General features: G+C 42.9%; 1 protein-coding gene across 6 annotated transcripts in view; it reads right to left on the bottom strand.

Annotated features, from left to right (window-relative positions):
- WDR7 (WD repeat domain 7) overlaps positions 1–7,476 on the bottom strand; it is a 291,854-nt gene extending 284,378 nt beyond the window's left edge. For 3 of the 6 annotated variants that reach the window (XM_059706176.1, XM_059706178.1, XM_059706179.1), the window contains exon 1: positions 7,290–7,476. The gene's annotated coding sequence lies outside the window, so the exon portion shown is untranslated. Of the gene's footprint in view, positions 1–2,773; positions 2,795–7,289 lie in introns of those variants that run through there. The other 3 variants (XM_059706174.1, XM_059706180.1, XM_059706175.1) reach the window with 3 other exon arrangements.
- Between the last annotated feature and the right edge of the window lie 11,626 nt (positions 7,477–19,102).

Here is a 19,102-nt window from a genome sequence, read left to right as displayed (position 1 = left end):
ATGTGATACTGGTATTGAAAGGACAGAACGGGACTGATAGCTGTGTCCCTAACTCCTCTTCCAAGAAAAAGCCACAGAATGTATCAGTTACTCAGCCTGCCCTTATCTCAGCCAATGGGAATGCAAGGAAAACAAACCCAAGGCCAAAAGTATGCTGACCACCCCCCTGTCTCTGTGTAACCAGACCCTACCTGCACCCTGCCCTTGCGTCACTAGCCTCCGGCCCTCACTCAAACAACTGGAATCAGCCAAATCAGTAGTCTGAGTGTGCCTCCACCCCCCATCCCCCCACCCCCACCCCAAGCCCTATAAATTCTTTGTTCTCTTGGGACTCAGGGCTCTCTCGCATCCTGCCGCTGTGCCGGTAAAGGAGGCAGAGGGACCAAGCCCGGGCTTGAATAAAGGCTCTATGCTTTTGCCTAGGACTCCGCGCTCCCTGGTGGTTCTTTGGGGATCTTGAAATCTGGGCATAACAGTATCCTATGCAATTTTTAAAAGTTATAAAACAGTTAAGATGACATTTGAAAAATCTAGCATCGGATCAATGTTAATTTCTCTATATTGCTTTTCTAACTCTCAAATGCAAAAGCAAGATGCATTTCTATCCCAGAACACAGGCATTTTCAAAGGAGAGTCAATATCGTCTTGGTCTGTGTATTTTCTGTGTCCTAGGCAAGCCTCCTGAGACTAACAGACAAAAACAAATTCAAATTCTCCCTCATGATAATGGCCACACATGAAGAAGAGTGGACCGCGCTAGCCGATTTGGCTCGGTGGATAGAGCATCGGCCTGCGGACTAAAGGGCCACAAGTTCGATTCTGGTCAAGGGCATGTACCTTGGTTGCGAGCACATCACCAGTAGGGGGTGTGCAGAAGACAGCTGATCGATGTTTCTAACTCTATCTCTCTCCCTTCCTCTCTGTAAAAAATCAATAAAATATATTTTAAAAAAAAAAAAGAAGAAGAAGAGTGAACCTACACTACCCGTCTACCAACAGGGAATATGAGAAGCAGGGACTACACACTACACAGCTAAATATACTTGCTGTAGCTGCAATGAAAGAAGAAAAAAAAACTATTTTAAACGTTTATTCAAACTCTCAGAGAACATTGCAACATCATTTGTCAAAAGAGTGTGTTCAAGCCCTAGCTGGTTTGGCTCAGTGGAGAGAGCGTGGGCCTGCAAACTGAAGGGTCCCGGGTTCGATTCCAGTCAAGGGCACATGCCCACATTGCGGGCTCCATCCCCAGTAGGGGCTTGCAGGAGGCAGCTGATCAATGATTCTCTCTCATCATTGATGTTTCTCTCTCTCTCTCCCTCTCCCTTCCTCTCTGAAATCAATACAAATGTACTTATATTTAAAAAAAAAGAGTGTTCAAGTCAAATTCACAGTATGATGTGATGAAGGAAATGATCATTAAGATAACAAATTTTCTTTGAGCTTGTGCTTTTTTAAAAAACATATTTTTATGGAAGGGAGAGAGAGAAAAGCATCAATGATGAGAGATAACCATCAATCGGCTGCGTACTGCACGCTCCCTACTGGGGATGGAGCCCACATCCCAGGCATGTGCCCTGACTGGGAATTGGACCTGCAACATCCTGGTTCATAGGTCAACACTCAACCACTGAGCCATGCCAGCAGGGCTAGCTGGTGCTCTTGCTACCATTTTATTGAAGACTTGGAGAAAATGGAATCAGATCATGAAAACTCTTTATTAGAATGCAATGACACAACTAGGTCATAAAATGTCCTAAAGAAATTACTGAGGTGCTTCCTAAAAACAAGGGTTTCTGGAATTAAAGAGTTGTGAGGGACACAACCTTATGAACATGAAACTTGTCACTAACTTGACAAGATTATACTTTCTTATTTAGGTGGCAAGAAATCTACTCCCAATGAACCTGACATGTTAGGACTAATTTTGTAAAAGGAAATTCCAGTCTTGTTTCTAAAGGACATGTGGAATGAGCAGATGGCAACAGAAGACTACGATTATTTCTTATTGCTAAGCCAGCCCTGAGCACATGGAAGTCAGGTTTTGAAGCACTGAAGAGCTATCTGGTCAAAAATAAATCAGAGATTTTTAAAAGATTCATAGATTTTGAGGCAAAATGAATCATGTTTAAAATTCCTGCATCTGCCATTAGGATGTCTGAACTCTTCTTATCACCAACCTGCCTCAATTTCAAGAATCACCCTTTAACCTTGTACTGATATGTATGCATATATGCATAGCCTATGGACACAGACAATGGGGCGGTGAGGGCCTGGGCAGAGGGCATGGGCGGGCTGGAAGGGGTCAAGGGGGGGGGGGGGGTGGAAAGGAGACACATGTAAAAATAAATAAATAAGAATTACTAAGCTAAAAGCAAACTATGCCCACTAAGGCCCTACATTTCAGGGAGAGCAGCTTCAACTTTATGCCCCCACCCACCGCTATCCTCACTGCATGTCCATCATTCCTACTTCTTCCCTTCACAAGGCCATCAAAATTCTAAAGTGAGCACTGAAGTTTCTCCTTGTTCACAAATTACACTGCCCAGAAGCAGAGACAATAATGCCTTCCCATGATTAGCTGTAAATCTTGAGGAAATGCATAACCTCTTTCCAAGTCAGAGTATCTTCGTTTGCAGCATTCCCCTCCCCCTCATAAATAACCTAAAGGAAAATGTTCTGCCCATTAGAAACTGCTGCTGACAAGGTCACCAAAAACATCCCCACTAGTAACGCCAATGTCAAATCCTAATCCACGTCTTTCTAGACCTACCAGCAGCATTTGGCATAGTTCATACGTCATCTTTCTCAAAACACTTCTCCGCTTGGCCTCCATGTCTTCACACTTTCCTGCTATCTCTCTGGCTTTAGTCTCGTCACCACTTTTCTGTGTTGGTTGTTGGTTCTTTTTGTTGTTGTTTTGTTTTTTTATCTTTAAATGTTGGACTTCTCTTCTCTGGCAACCCTCCTCCCTCCCTCTCTTTCTTAATGACCTCACCAAGTCTCAGATATCATCTACAGATGTCAACATGTACTGCATGGCTCAGTGGTTGAACATCAACTTATAAACCAGGAGGTCACAGTTCAATTCCCGGTCAGCGCACATGCCCAGGTTGTGGGCTCTATCCCCAGTGTGGGGTGTGCAGGAGGCAGCCGATCAATGATTCTCTCTCATCACTGAAGTTCCTAGCTCTCTCTCCCTCTCTCTTCCTCTCTGAAGTCAATAAAAATATATTTTTAAAAAACAGGTATCTGCTTATTGATGATAGGATTTCATTAAGTCACACATAAACCTTCAGTGAGTTCTGCTGATGATCAATAGCATGCATTACAGCAGGGGTCCTCAAATTTTTTAAACAGGGGGCCAGTTCACTGTCCCTCAGACCGTTGGAGGGCCGGACTATAGTTTAAAAAAAAACTATGAACAAATTCCTATGCACACTGCACATATCTTATTTTGAAGTAAAAAAACAAAACGGGAACAAATACAATATTTGTATTTGCATGTGGCCCGCGAGCCGTAGTTTGAGGACCCCTGCATTACAGGGTGGGCAAAGTAGGTTTACAGCTGTGAGTATGTGAAACAGTTTACTCTTGTATTTATTAATTATTGTATTATTTGTATTGCAACTGTAAATCTACTTTTGCCCACCCCTGTATGTAAGATTACTAACTCTTTATAAAGTGCTACAATCAGATGCACAAAACGGGAACCGAACTTACAAACCTCACTGACCCCATACTCTAATCATCAAGTTTATCTGTCCCAACAAATAAAGCAAGTGTCACAGAGAAATAAATGTAACAGATAAACCCAGGAATAAAGTCACTACCTAGTTCCAGGCCTAACTCTACAAGCACTAAGATGATTTCAAGACTTCTACTACCAATTTTGATCTTTGCATGAGGACAGACCATCAGGGACCAGGGGCGGGACTTATCTCTGTAAGTCAGCTCCCCGCTGGTTTGGGGAGGGCACTTTTCCTTTCCTCCAGAGCAGTGGTTCTCAACCTTCCTAATGCCGCAACCCTTTAATACAGTTCCTCATGTTGTGGCAACCCTCAATTTCATTGTTACAAATTGAACATAATTAAAGCATAGTGATTAATCACAAAAACAATATGTAATTATATATGTGTTTTCCGACGGTCTTAGGCGACCCCTGTGAAAGGATCGTTTGACCCCCAACAGGGTCGAGACCCACAGGTTGAGAACCGCTGCTCCAGAAGCTGAAGGCTGTAGGCTGTGTTTCCCAGCTGGAGCTGAGATACCAAAAAAGTCTTCCCAAAGAGCTGCCTTGCCCTGGGGCTGCCTCACAGCCCTGAGGATTCTCACTTGAGCTGTAACAGGACTGAACTGGTCCACAACTGTGCTGTATCAAACCTGAGCTGTTCGCACTGAATAAAGTTTCCTTCTTCACCACACCCCACATTGGAGACTCCCCTTGGCAGCAATGACCATGGGTTGACAGTCCTTAGGCGATTTCATCACTGTGTGAACATCAGAGAGTGCACTTACACAGGCATAGATAGATGGGATGGCCTACTACACACCGAGGCTGCATGGTACAGTTTATTGTTCTGCAGGGGAGGAAAAATAATTTCCCTCTATCCTTCAGAGCGCTTGGCTGAGACATCCCTGTACTAAAAGACAGATTAGCAGGAGAAAAAGAAACACAAGTTTGGTAATAAATATACCTCCTGTATACATGAAAGAGACTCATGAACTGTAACTCCCCAAAACCTTCAGCAGAAAAGACAGCGAGGGCAGGGAGCCAGTTATGAGAAGTCACAAGGAAATGACAGTAAACAAGGTTAAGGCTGTGGTCCAGGTCTAACAACACTGTCTTCCGCATTGATAAGAGTTTCTATAGGGAAGGTCATGCCTAGCTTGCAGCAAGGGAGAAACCCTTACAGATGTCAATGTCTCAGAATAACTTCTACCTGGTTTTCAGAACTTCTCCCCTATCTGTTGTTTCTTAAAACTAGCCGGCCTAAAATAATCCTTATGTCAAAGAGACATTTGGGGGTGAGAAATTCTGTTCCCTTACAGCTCTACAAACCTACACAACATGTCACTGTACTGAATCCTGAAAGTAACTATGACACCATGGGAAGTATTTATGTGATGCCTTGCCCTAGGACATTGTGTTACCGATGACATCATTAGGCAATAGGAATTTCTCCCTTGCATTGTAATCTTATGGGACTATCATTATATGCATGGTCCGCTAACTGAAACATTGCTTCACCATGCATGACTATAAAGATATAGACTCTAGATGTTTTGAAGACCTGTAAGTTTAAAAGAAAACTATGAAGTTAATACATAAAATAGAAGAGTAATTTTCTGACTTTTTTTGTTGTTGTTAATCCTCATCCAAGGATATTTTTCCATTGACTTTTAGAGAGTGGAAGGGAGTGGGAGAGACAGAAAGAAAAACATTGATGTGAGAGAGAGACATTGATTAAGGATCCAGCCTGCAACCAAAGTACATGCCCTTGACCAAGATTTTTCAGTCTGCAGGCCAGGGCTGATAACAAACCCCCCAAAACAAAAACCATATGTTAATTTTCTTTAATGATAATTAAAGATTTCTGTTCAATAAAGGGCATCATAAAAAAGTTATAGACAAATGACAGAATAGGAACAGATGTACTTGTAATATTTAAAGGACCAGTATCTAGGAAATACAAGGAACTTCAGATCAACAAGAGCTGAAACCTCAAATTAAAAAAGGGGAAAGGAATGGACAGGCAATTTTATACAAGGGAAAACCCAAAAAGATAAAATGCACATGAAGAAATGTTCCATCTCATTAGGCATAGTGAAATGTAATTTTAAATGAGTTTTTACTTTGTTATCTATTAGTCTGATGGGGCTATAAAGAGATAGAAGCTCTTGAACTGCCTGCAGGAGTGCAGACCATTGCAGCTTGTTGGATCACAGTCTGGCAGTCTTTCCATAAAATATGTACATAAATGTCCCAGGATCCATAAATCACATTCCTGGATATAAACCTCAAAGAAAGCATCATAGAGGTCTAAAAGTATATTTATCATTGTATTGTCTATAGTGGTAGGAAAATGAAGGTAAATGTGGGTATCCACAAATGGAGAGTAGACATAAAACGTTGTGAAGTAAGAAAATGTTTGTCTATGTAACAAAATTACAAAAACTCAGTCAATTTCTCATCCAGCTGGTGATTCTTGCCACCTTGTCCATGAAATCCTAAGCAATTAACATCAGAAAGAGTCATAGCTTGTCTTTCCTGATTCCTGGCAAATGGTACTGTGAATGCAGGCTGTAGCTCACATTAAATCCTAAAATCAACAGCATCAACAATACCAACGCAGCCTGCGGTGGAACTGTAACTCCTACTATTGTTGCAAATTATAAGTAACCAGCAAATTCTGCCCAGCGTTTGAGAAATTGACATAGCAAGTGAATCAAAACTTAAAACGCAATATTTGAATCAGAGGCAGGGTAGTGCTGACTCCAAACACATCGCTTCAGAACGCTGCGTCCCACTGGTGAGAGGGAGTAGCAGGTACCCTCTTAGACCAAGTCCTAGCAGTGGTTCTCAACCTGTGGGTCGCGACCCCTTTGGCGGTCGAACGACCCTTTCACAGGGGTCGCCTAAGACCATCCTGCATATCAGATATTTACATGACGATTCATAACAGCAGCAACATTACAGTTATGAAGTAGCAACGAAAATAATTTTATGGTTGGGGGTCACCACAACATGAGGAACTGTATTTAAAGGGCCAGAAGGTTGAGAACCACTGAAAGGGTTGAGAGCGGGCAGGTGGCCTCTCACAGATGAGACTCTAACAGACGCCTCGATACCTTAGGCAAGGGCAAACTAAGGAGGAGTACCTGCGGGTAAGGAGACCATGGCACCCCCAAAACAAACACGTTGCCGGAAAACACTGTCAATAGCCACCCACCCATCATCACAAAGCACCTCGCCCCGTTTAGATTGCCACTGAGAACAGAGGGTCCCATCTCAAGACCAAAGCCAGTGTCACCAGAAGCAAATGTCACTTACCAGTCCAGGGAGCCCCCAAAGACACCCCCGCCCCCCTCTAGCTGCTAGACCCACGACCCGGCAAAGGCGCACCGTTGTGGGCCTGCACCTCGGGCGCAGCACAGCACCGAGCTCCCAGCAGCGGAGCTGACAGCTGGCGCCGCCACCCCCGACCCCGGGAGCCCACGATCTGCACGTTTGGGTGCAGCCCGCCGTGGAGATCCCCCATGGGGAGGCTCGAAAGCCGGCTCCCTACCTGTCACAGCTTCATCTCACGCCCTGGTGTTGTCTGTCTGACCACCCGTAGATGCCTGGGCGAAGGAGCGCCAGGCCAGGGCGTCTCTAAGAAGCCTGTGGGTGGGGAAACCTAAGGGACGGCAACCCCCAGCCCAGCCGCCGCCTCCCCGCCGGGGCTGCAGGGTGTCGCTACCGCCGCCGCCGCTGCGGTGAATCAGCTGACACCGGCCTCCACTGCTGTGACTTCTGCTGCAACTGTCGCAAAAGAAGACGAGGGGGAGGGAAATGCACGCCGTCTGCAAACACGCCGGGAGGCGGAACGGAGGGGAAGGGGTGAGTGTGGGCAAGGAGTGCACGGCTGCCATTTTGGTTATGGGAAGTCTGGTCTAGGCTCTCTTCTCGCCTCCAATGCCCAAGGTGGAGGGAAGCGTGAAATGCCAAGTGTCGGTGTTTGCTCCTCGTGATCAGGCTGTTGCAAGTTTATTTTTCTGCCCCCGCGCCTCGGCCCAAGAGCCTGGCGAGTGTTTGCTCCGGCACTTGGATACTGTTTTCCTTTTACCCCCGAATTCAGCGGTCGCTCACACAGAGGGCCAGGGGGAGAGCCCAACTACTTGACTAGAGGAAGTCTGACCTTGCGCCACATTCCCGCAGAGGAGAGAGAAGGGATGCACAAGCGGCTTCTCTTCATCCCCCCCCCCCCCCCCCATATGTCCCCATATACAAAATAGGCATCATAACCTCATGGGTGTCTGGAGATTAAACAAATGTTAATTACTGACTATGTTGTCTACCTTCCTCCCAAATATTTGTTGAATGAATGGTTGATACAGTCTTTTTAAAAAAATAATCTTTTTATTGATTTCAGAAAAAAAGGGAGAAGGAAAGAGAGATAGAAACATCAATGATGAGAATCATCGATTGGCTGCCTCCCGCATGCCCCCCCACTGGGGATGGAGCCCACAGTCGGAGTATGTGCCCTGACAGGGAATCAAACAGTGACCTACTGGTTTGGAGGTCAATGCTCAACCACTGAGCCACGCTGGCCAGGCGATACAGTCCATATCAGACTGCCCTGGATAAGGTGAGATTATGAGAGGTCTTGAATGTCCTCGTAAGCTTTTTTTAGACTTTATTCCAAAGGCAATGAAAAGCCATTGACGACTTCTGACCAATACATAGAGTGGTGCTTTTCCTATCAGTATTGTATTTGTTTATACTGCTGTATAACAAATTACCACAAATTCGGTATCTTAAAGCAGCATGCACTTATTGCCTCACAGTTTCCAGGGGAAAGGAGTTCAGGCACAGCTTAACTGAGTTCTCTGCTCATGATCAATAGGCTACCACTGAGATGTCAGCCAGACTGCATTCTCAGCTGGAGGCTGACTGGGGGAGAATCTGATTCCAAACTCACTGAGGCTCATTCATTTCCTGTGGCTGTGTGAGGAAGAGCTTGGACCTCAGGTCCCGCAGGCTACCCACAGTTCTGTGCGACACGGGCCTTCCCAAAGGTTCTCTCTCAACATGGCAGCTCACTTCTTCAGAGCTAGCAAAGGGAATTTCTCTGCTGAGCACAGGAAAGCAGAAATCACATAGCTATCAATATAAATAATACAAATAGCTAGAGATAAAACTATAGATAATAAACTTGTCAAGGGAGTGACAGCCCATCACCTTTGCCATATGTTATTGGTTTAAAGCAAGTCACAGGTTTCACCTGCACTCAAGGAGAGAGTGTCAGTCACAAATATTAATCTGGCAGAAAGGCATCATGAAAATTAGGTGGGAAAGACAGAGAGGCAAGGTGATAAGTTGTCATTGCTGTTGTTTTAGCCATAAAATGTGTAGTTGTCACCAGAACAGAATCATAAAATGGAACCCATGGGATAAGGCTTTAGAATTTAGTAGCAATTACCCTATACGACACACCAACACTTCCTGGACTTCCTAAATTCCAAGTTAGTTCTCTAAAAGGCAAGAATTATTCCTCCATTTTACAAATTTCAAAAAAGGGAGGTTATCACGCTGCCCAGTGCTCTACACGGAGACCACATTATCACCATCATTTTGGATTGTTTCCTGTGTGGTTATTTTTTTCCTCATTTGTAAATGTGTTGTTTGGTGCTCCCCCACAGTGCCTAGTACTTGGCTAATTCTGTTCTTTCCTTAGTGGACCCATTCCCCTAAAAGTCATGTCATGATTGAGGGTTTCACAATAGCACTGAGAAACTCACGCAGAATGGTTTAATGATTAAAACTACTTAAGGGCTTCCTTTTGCACTCTTTCACATGACATGAACGTCTACTGTTTTGAGACTTCTCTGTTTTTCCTATCTCATGACTTCCACTGAATTAAACCATTTCTTTCTAAGTAACAGAACGTCTTTTTAAAGAAGTATCTCTATTTACTCCATATTCTAGGGAGGAGTGAAGGTGATAAGATTGGGATGCTCAAGCTCCTCCTAAGTGAGTGTTTAGGGGCCCCTCACCAAGCTACCAAGATCAGCAGGGGGAAGTTAGGGCAGTAAGGAAGGTGATGAGTGTCACTTGTGGCCCTGTCCCCAGGGGCTGTAGTTTGTCCTACTAACCTCCCTCTTCTGTTTCCTATCAGGATGAGAGGATCACCAACGCCCTGGAAGAGTTACTCTTTGCACCTGTGTGAAGAAGAGGATCCACGTGCTAAAAATCGTGGACTGTGGAAGACACAAAGGTGTACTACCCAGATTCCCCTTCCAGGAAAAAACACTTCCCAGCTCTATGGAGAGTGGTTTGTGCACTGCTCCTGCTATTAGCTTCTTCAAGGTTGCCTCAGCTGTCCAGCTGGGGTTACCTATTCTTGGCATAACCTCTGGCAAATGCTTGAGTAATACAAAGTTAAGAGCACACTCTTCTTGGAAAGACCCCCAGTCGATGACTATCAAGAAGGCGTACCCTTCTTCTCACTATACCACCTTCTTCTCCCTTTTCCTTCTCTTCTTCTCCATCTTCTCCTTTTCTTTCTCCTCTCCTCCTCCTTCTTCTAACCACTTAAATTTTTTCAAATAAAAAATATTTCAAAAAAAATAAAGATTAAACAGTGGCTATGAGTACTTTACTTTCCTTTTCATGAAATAGCACTGTGCTTTCTTTCAGATGTCCAAAGTGGAACAGCATCATTTATTCAGCACCCAGTGCTGGATACTGTACTGAGCTGGGCATGCAGGTAATGCAGAGAGCTGGTTCTGTGGGCACGTTGCTTACAGTCTGGCGAGAAGACAGTTACATCTACCGTGAGCACAGTGTGAGAAGTGATGTGTGGTGGCACTTTCTGCCACTTGCAGTGGGTCTGATCCTCCTCCTTTCGTTTTATTTTAATATGCTGAGTTTTGGTGGAAAACACTGTGTGTTTTTAAACTTGTTTTTTTCCCCATCACCATTTGGAAAACATTGTTTTTAACATTGTATACGTAGCCACTTCCTTGTAAAGAATTCACTAACATACATTTTATTTTTCTGAATGTCTTCGGTGCCTGGTCCTCAGATGTATTCAAAGTCTGCAAATATTGGCACTCAAGAATGGATTGACTGCCCTAGCTTGTTAGGCTCAGTGGATAAGAGCGTTGGCCTGTGGACTGAAGGGTCTCTGGTTCAATTCAGGTTAAGGGCACATACCCAGGTTGCGGGCTTGATCTCCCAATAGAGGGCGTGCAGGAGGCAGCTGATCAATGATTCTAATCATTGTTGTTCTTTTTTTTTTTTAATTTATTATTTTTATTTTTATTTTTTGTATTGCTTAAAGTATTACAAAGGGTATTACATATGAATTGTTGTTTCTATCTCCTTCTCCCTCTCTGAAATAAATTTTAAAAATATTTAAAAAAGAATGGATTGACTGATATATGTATGTGTCTGCTGGAGGACACGCCTGAGAGAGCAAGCTGTGAATATAGTGGAAGCCTCTCTTAAGAGTCTTATCATTTCTTCCCTATCTGTACATTCAAGCCAGACAATGTCTACTACAGTACCACAAGCAAGAGAGAACTCTCTTTACAAGCAAAAATATAGTTATATATATTTATGTGTAGTTTTTCCCTTCCAAAGGGTTAATTCCAACTCCCAATAGACTCTTTAAAAAATTAAAATATGGATTTTAATTTCAGAGGCTGAGGTGATGGAAATATTTGTCTAAATATCTAGTTTTCTTAATAGAGACTCTAGGCAGCTTAATGAATTCTGACCTTAGATATATTATTCCAAAAGAATAAGCTATTTAATATTTCTGGGGAACTCCCAAAACTGATGCTTAGAATTGTCAGCAAGGTTCTTCAGTTTTTTCCAGTAGAAAAAAAATATTCAGGACAGTTACAGATCACTATACTACTTCCTAGGAAACCATCTACTCCAAGATACTGCCTACTGTCCAAAACTAAAGAATATATACTACAGTGGGACAGTGGTCCATCTGGTGACTTTAAATGGCATTATTTAAAGAAGCACTTGTTATCTTAGGGAAAATCACACCCCTTTGACTGAAAAGATATTGCGCCATCTAGAGACAATTATGAGAAATGGTATTCCGTTTTCAAATCCAGCAGCATATTGCTAAAAAGGGTTGGGAAATTATGAAGCAGGATTTATTTTCTATTTAATATTTATATTACACATTTTCCCCTGAAAACTTTAAGTGTAAGGCAAAGATTATCATGTGAAATAAACTACCCAGTCGATAAGCAAAGTTAAATTGGTATAATAGAAAATATTCTAAGTTCTCTACTTCTTCAGAAATAAGGTAAAAACATCCTAGTAAGCAGCAGTTATTTGTATGTGTATATACCACACATACACATACACACAAGGGTGCAGCCAAAGGAAACATAACTGTAGGCTGGCTCAGCTCTGGCTGCCGTTTCTAGTGTCTTCCTTGAGGAAAGAGGATTATAAGTGTAGACAAAATACCTATGAACATGCAGTCAGAGGGGTTTCCCTGCACTAAAGATAGATTCCCTTGTAGAGCCTTGAGGTCTTGGTCCCTTGAAGTGGAGAGAAGTAGAAACCCAGGAAGAAATGGCAGACTAGTGCATCAAGGCAGATGGTCCACAGGCAACCTTAAACAAAGGGCCCCATTCCCTAAAGTAGTCATATGAGGCAGAGAGGGCTCCACTTGAAGAGGGTGTGTAGACAGAGACACCCAGAGATTTGCACTCCAAAGCCCCAACCCTACCCAAAACCCAGAAATTTGATACGGTTTCTAAGGCAGACACAGAGGAGATAAGGTTAAGATTTTGTTTTAAGTGGATGTAGCAGGAGGGTGGGGATTCAGACTGAAAATGAAATTGTTTACAACACAAAATAGTATTTCTTGTACACCTGATTTTGTGTACTGAGATTCACACCCATTATGCTTCCTTTCCATTCATTTACTCAACCATTACTTATTTTGTACCTACTATGTGCAAATGACAACTGGGAGAATAAACCCATATTTCTAACATATCTACTTGTAAAATCAGCAACGTGAACCCATGGCAGCTACGAGTCATGATAGAAAGCCTTCCTCTAGTTACTGGCTGAACTTGGTAAGAATGGATGAGTCTGAAACAAATTATATTCTTGATGAGTTAAGAGGAAAGTCAGGAGTCATTGCTATGAAGTGGAGACGTTTATCCATTTCCTTTCTATATTTATCTAGGCCTGAATAGTGGAACATGTTCCTTCAAATAACATTCTTTGCTCATTCCAGCTGGAAAACTTCTCTCCTTTTTCTGAGCCACTGTGGTATGCCATCTATATTCTGCTATGGCACTTACCACATTTTAACTTGTATAGTAAACTTTGTAGAAGTGCCTTATCTCCCTCTTAATAGAGGCATTTCAAAGCATTATCACAGTACCTTGTACATATTAAGTGCATAGTAAATGTAACATAATAGTAGGCAAAGTATCATCAAATGATGTTTCTCAAAATATGGACCCTTTGCATCAGCTACACTGGGTGCTTGTTAAAATTTCAGATTTCTGGGCCATCCTCCAGCTCACTGAATTGAAAACTCTGGGTGTGAAATTGAGAACCCACATTTTAATGAACTCACTACAGTCCGAGAACTGTGAATTTCAGGGTGTGATAGAGGAAAATGTGGGGTGGAAAATAGGCTCATCTTGAGTGCTGACTGGTGGTGGGTGCTGCTGAATGGAATTCTCAGGCTGAATCTAGATAGACTCTGGGAAACCATGGCCTCTAATAGTGATGCCTGCCATGGCCAAGTGTGGCACAGAGTGGGGAGAGTTTATATACAGCTATTTGGCATTTCCGAATGTTAATCTCAGAGAGGGAGAGAGGGTACCATTCATCTTAAGAACAATCACAAGTTACCCTTGCAGAGGTATTAGGGTCTATATATTTTTCCTAAAATTTTCATGGAAATTCCAGGAAATGAAGTTTTTAGGGTGGCTTGTACAAATTTAGAGAAAAATAATAACATCTTTTTGGAAAAATTCCATCTACCAAAAGCTTATTTTAATTAACAAAATTAAGCATTAGGTACATGACACAGGGAGACCAATTAACTATGAATATTATTACTTTTAGTTATTACTATTAGAAGAAAGGATCTTCTTTGTTGAATTCCTGAGTAGGACTTTATTTTCCAGCTGTGCCTTCTTTCTTTATTATTATTATCATATATACTATTTATAATTACTGAAGAAATTTAGAAACTGTAGATGAAGGGAAAAAAATAACCCAAAAAGCATCACTCTGCAATAAAATCTGCTAAAAGTATCCAGGCACATTTGTAAAGTCTGTTTCTATGTAATTTTGAGTGCAGCCTGGACAGAGCTAAGCAGCTGCATAATTAAGTTACACACTTCTCTGAAAGGGAGTCTTGTCGTCAGTAGAACCGGGACAACTGCCACCTGGCCTGCATCTCTGAATTGTGGGAGAATCTCTCACAAGAGTGACTCATCAAGGCCAGGACGGTGTAGGACTCATGTTTAACTGCTGAGGATCTAGCACAGTGCCTGGCACACTAGAGGCCATGGACGGTTTGTGAGCTGATTCCAATCTTAATTCACTGAGCTGCACTGGCTCTCTGGATGATAGCCAATGAACCGCTTACTATCAAAGATGTCCCTCGGGTTCCATCCTTTTGGTCTTTGACCCTGACTTTTGTGATCTTCCGCCTGCCTCTCTGCTCTCTTGCAAACCCCCTTTTCTCATTTTACTCCCCACTTGTGCTTGTCCTTCAATTTCTGTTCTAACCCCTTCTTTTCTGTGTCATTCCTGATGAACTCATGGAGTCACAGCAGAAAACTATGACTTTTATGCTGCCAACTCTCAAAAATTTACCTGCAGCTTGCTTTATTAATCTTCCAGGCTCCAATTTCCCTGGTGTTTAGTTGTTTTTTATTTCAGTCGGGGTCACAACAAAAGATGACATATTAGAAGGGGGTAACTGAGGAGAATTTAGGAAGGAAAGTATTAAAGCTATCGACAGGTTTTGGGAGAATAAAAAACAGGATGGTGTCATTAAGGAGAAATTAAAGACAAAAACATCAAGAATGAGTGGTGAGTAGGAAAGTTTCACTATAAGGAGGGGTATTGGGTCACCACACCATTAGGGAGGAGAAAGATAATAATTCTTTTCAAACCAGAAGACCTCTATTTGCATTAGGAGAGTGAAATCCCTGAGTGTTGCTGGTGCGCTCATAATACCTGAGCTTACTAGCTCCGTAAGAGCTTGGTTGGTGACTGGAGGTGGTTCCTGCCATAAAGCATGGGAAGCCCATCTACGAATTATGGCTTCCAGGTATCTCTGCTTCCCATGAGAGGGCCTAGATTTGGGATTTCGGTGGCCAGTGTTTTTGTTGATTATGTGACATGTACTACCAACAGCCAGGAGTGATTCCTATTTTCAGGGTTGAAGGGACAAGGGAAAATTGTGGTTCTAGGAATTCAAAAGGATATGAAGAGCCTTTGACACAATTAATCTGTGGAAACACAGCAGGATGGGTGCTGACAGAATCAATAACTGGATTTCACTCTTGTTTACCCTTCAATCTCCAAAAAGAATCTCCAACGAAGCATACTATTGATGTAGTCTATATGGGTCAGCTTTATAGAGCTAAGAGCAGGGTAAAGGAAAGTTGAAGGAACACAAGGAAAATAAACAACAAAATGCCCCTATCAGGTCTAATTTTTACAATGCCTCTATCTTGCCTCTCAGGAATCTATAGATTTCTAAGGTCTTGCTTTCACATATCACCCCTTAATATTTACTATAGCTGTCTTAGTAGAGACTCTGTTTGCTTTAAATATATACTTTTATTGATTTCAGAGAGGAAGGGAAAGGGAGAGATAATCATTGGTCAGCTGCCTCCTGCACACCCCACACTGGGAATCAAGCCCGCAACCTGGTTATATGCCCTGACGGGGAATCGAATTGTGACCTCCTGGTTCATAGGTCAACATTCAACTACTGAGCCATGACTGCCTGGCTCTGTTTGCTTTTAAGGCAAAACTGGGAGGACCATTGGGGATAATAATAATCCACCTGTTATGTACTGAGCTGTGAGCCACCCCCCCCCCCCAAAAAAAAACACAAACTCATGGGTTGAAGCCCTAACTCCCAATGTGACTGTATTTGGAGATGGGGCCTCTTTAAGGAGGTAATTAAGATTAAATGAGGTTGTAGGGTGGGGCCCTAATGTAATAGGACAGGTGTCCTTACAAGAAGAGGAAGAGACCCAAGAGTATGTGTGCTTGCATGTGTGTATGTGCACATGCTTGCACAGAGAAAAGTCCATGTGAGGACACAGCAAGAAGGAGGCTATTTACAAAACAAGGAGAGCGGCCTCAGGAGAAACCAACCATGGTAGGTACCTTGCTCTTGGAATTCTAGTCTCAAGAATTCTGAGAATTAAATTTATTTTGTGTAAGCCACTCAGGCATCAGTATTCTGATAGGCAGGCTAGCTAATATGCCATTGCTTCTAAACATCTTTTACTGAGTACCTTATTTTCTCATTCATTTCACATATTATCATATACTATTATACTTAATCCTCACAATCCTAGAAAGTAGATATTATAAAACCTGTTCTCACAGTCAAGAAAGCTGAGGTTCTGAGAGGTTAGTGACTTATTCATGACCACAAAAGAATAAGCAGCAGAGATTTGTTATTGGAACTTCTGTCTATTTGGCTCTAAAGCCATTAAACTGTGCTGATATCTCGAGAAAGGAATGCAGTTACTACGGCTCCGCTCTGGCTGGGTTCAGTTAGGGATAATTATTTTGTTTCTGAAGCATGCTTAGCCTTCTCTTTTCATATTTCTTGGGCTTCAATTATCACCCAAACTAATGACTCTCAAATCTGTAAGTGTAACCTACTCCCTTTTCTTTAGTTTCGGACTCATCCTTCCTACCACCTACTGTATGCCTCATCTGGGTATCCTCAGGCATCTTAACTCAGTAAAGAGCACAGATTGAAATATTTGCATTATTCTAGATTCCTCCCTCTGTCATCTCACTAATTGGGTCCACACTGGTCACCAAATCCGGTGGCTCTTATCTTCTCATTGTTTCTCAAATATATCATTACCTCCACATTTCCACTGCAGCTGCTCTCAACTAAGTTCTTGGATTACTTTAATAACCTCCTAAACTGGTCTCACTGCCTTCCATCCTCCTCACAACTGCCTCAAGGCTTTATCTAAAGACACTTGTAATCACAAAATTGCCACGAAGTGATTACTTCATTACATTCATGTAAAGATACACATTTCTCAACTAGTTATGATCTGACTACTGCCTCCCTCTTCAATTTCATCTCCCCAGCTAAATCCAAAAGCAAATCATTCGACTTGTCACTCAGCACCCTAGTGTTAGACAGCCTTAACGTGAATGCAAACTTGACTTCTTGCTAGGTGTGTGAACTTGGGAAAATTAGTCTAAAGATGAATACTACAACCCACTTCACAGGGTGGTTGTAAGATTTAAATGAGCTAATACACACAATGAGTTTGTATCGTATCCGACACATAAGTTGTTACATATTAGGTACTATTATCATCAGCCCTCTCAACCCATGCATTTGCACCGCTGGTCCCTCTGCCTGGAATACCCCTCACCTCTCACCGTCTGGCTATTCTTTCTTTTTTATCAAGATTCAGTTCAGATCTCACTCATTTATGGAATATAACAAACAGCATAAACTGATGAACAAAAACAGATCCAGAGACAGAGAAGCATCCATCAGACCGTCAAACCTCAGAGGGAAGGTAGGGGAGGGTGGGGGTAAGGGGGAGAGATCACCCAAAGGACTTGTATGCATGCATATAAGCCCAACCAATGGACACATGAAGTATGGTACCTATTTGCTTTGTTTAACAATGGACAGGATACTTTGATTTTCTAAATTGTATAAGTCATCCCATTCGAGTGAATGCCTTATTGATTGTAACGTGACTATCCCATTGTGGTCATACTGGTCTTAGAAAGCACATTTTTCCTTCACCTGGGAAGGACAGCACAATTATCCTAAATTGTTTTAGTGGCCACAGATAATGCATTCTAGTTGATTGACTCAGTGGTCCCAAGACCAGGACAGCACAATTACTCTAAATTACCTTGATGGCTCTAGATAATGAGTTCCTGGCAACCCAGTGGTCTCAAGACCTGAGGGCTCTAGATAAGGTGTTTCTGTCAATTCAGTGACCCCGAGACCCAAAACTGTAATTAACATACTTAATTCTGCTTCTGTAAACTGCTTTTTTGCGAACCAGGTTCCTCATTCCAAACCCTGGGATTAATCAATACCTTTGTAATTTTTGCCTATATAAACCTGAAGTTACGACCATCTGATCGCTATGAGATTTGGGGAATGGCCCCTCATAGTCTCGGACTGCAATAAATGTGACTCTTTAATTCGACTTCTTGAGGCGTCCTTCTGTGATTGGTGGGGTACATTATAACACACAGACAACAAGGGAGTGAGGGCATGAGGAGGGGGGAGTTGGGGGGACAATAGGGGGATAAGGACACATATGTAATACCTTAATCAATAAAGAAATAATAATAAAAAAAGATTCAGTTCAGCCCTGGCTGGTTTCTCAGCAGTTAAGAGTGTTGGCCCTCTGCTGAAGGGTAGTGGGTTCGATTTCTGGTCAAGAGCATGTACCTTTGTCATAGGCTCCACCCCCAGCCCCGGTTGGGGCGCATGCAGGGGGCAAGCAATAGATGTTTCTCTCTCTCTCTCTGCCCTCCTCCTCCCTCCCCTTCACGCTCTAAAAAAAATCAATGGAAAAAAAAATCCTCGAATGAGAATTAAAAAATAAAAGACTCAGTTCAGGGGTCACATCTGGAAAGTTTTCCCTGCCTCATCCTCCTATTTCATTCGTTTCCCCCGTTTCCTTTGCAAACGTCTCTGTTCCGTAACTACTGTTTGCGTCTGTCACTAAAGTGGGAGTCCCTAAAAGACGGACAGTGTTTTCTAGTCTTTCTTTTTTTGACACAACTTAAAGACAAATGCATACTATTTTTTCTGGATGATTGCACAGAGAGCGCCCACGTATGATGAGATCCGTAAATAACTGTACCCTTGAACCCCGGGGAAAGGGGCTCCTTTTTCACCTTCCCGCCCCGAGAAACTCCAGGAGAAAAGGCGCGGTCTCACTGACCGCGGAGGAACACAGGAGTTCTTGCGTCGTACTCTGCACCTGAGCGTGTGACCGCTGCTCGTCTGCGCCTGCGCAGCTCCGGCCAGTGAGAGGCTCCTCAGTGGAATGGGGCCACGGAGCGCGTATCTGGATTGGGCGGCGGGAGCCAAAACAGACGACGCGGAGATGACGTCAAACTGCG

Source organism: Myotis daubentonii, chromosome 8 (assembly GCF_963259705.1).
Source record: "Myotis daubentonii chromosome 8, mMyoDau2.1, whole genome shotgun sequence".
NCBI classification, from domain to species: domain Eukaryota; kingdom Metazoa; phylum Chordata; class Mammalia; order Chiroptera; family Vespertilionidae; genus Myotis; species Myotis daubentonii.
This window is presented reverse-complemented; position numbering and strand designations above follow the sequence as displayed.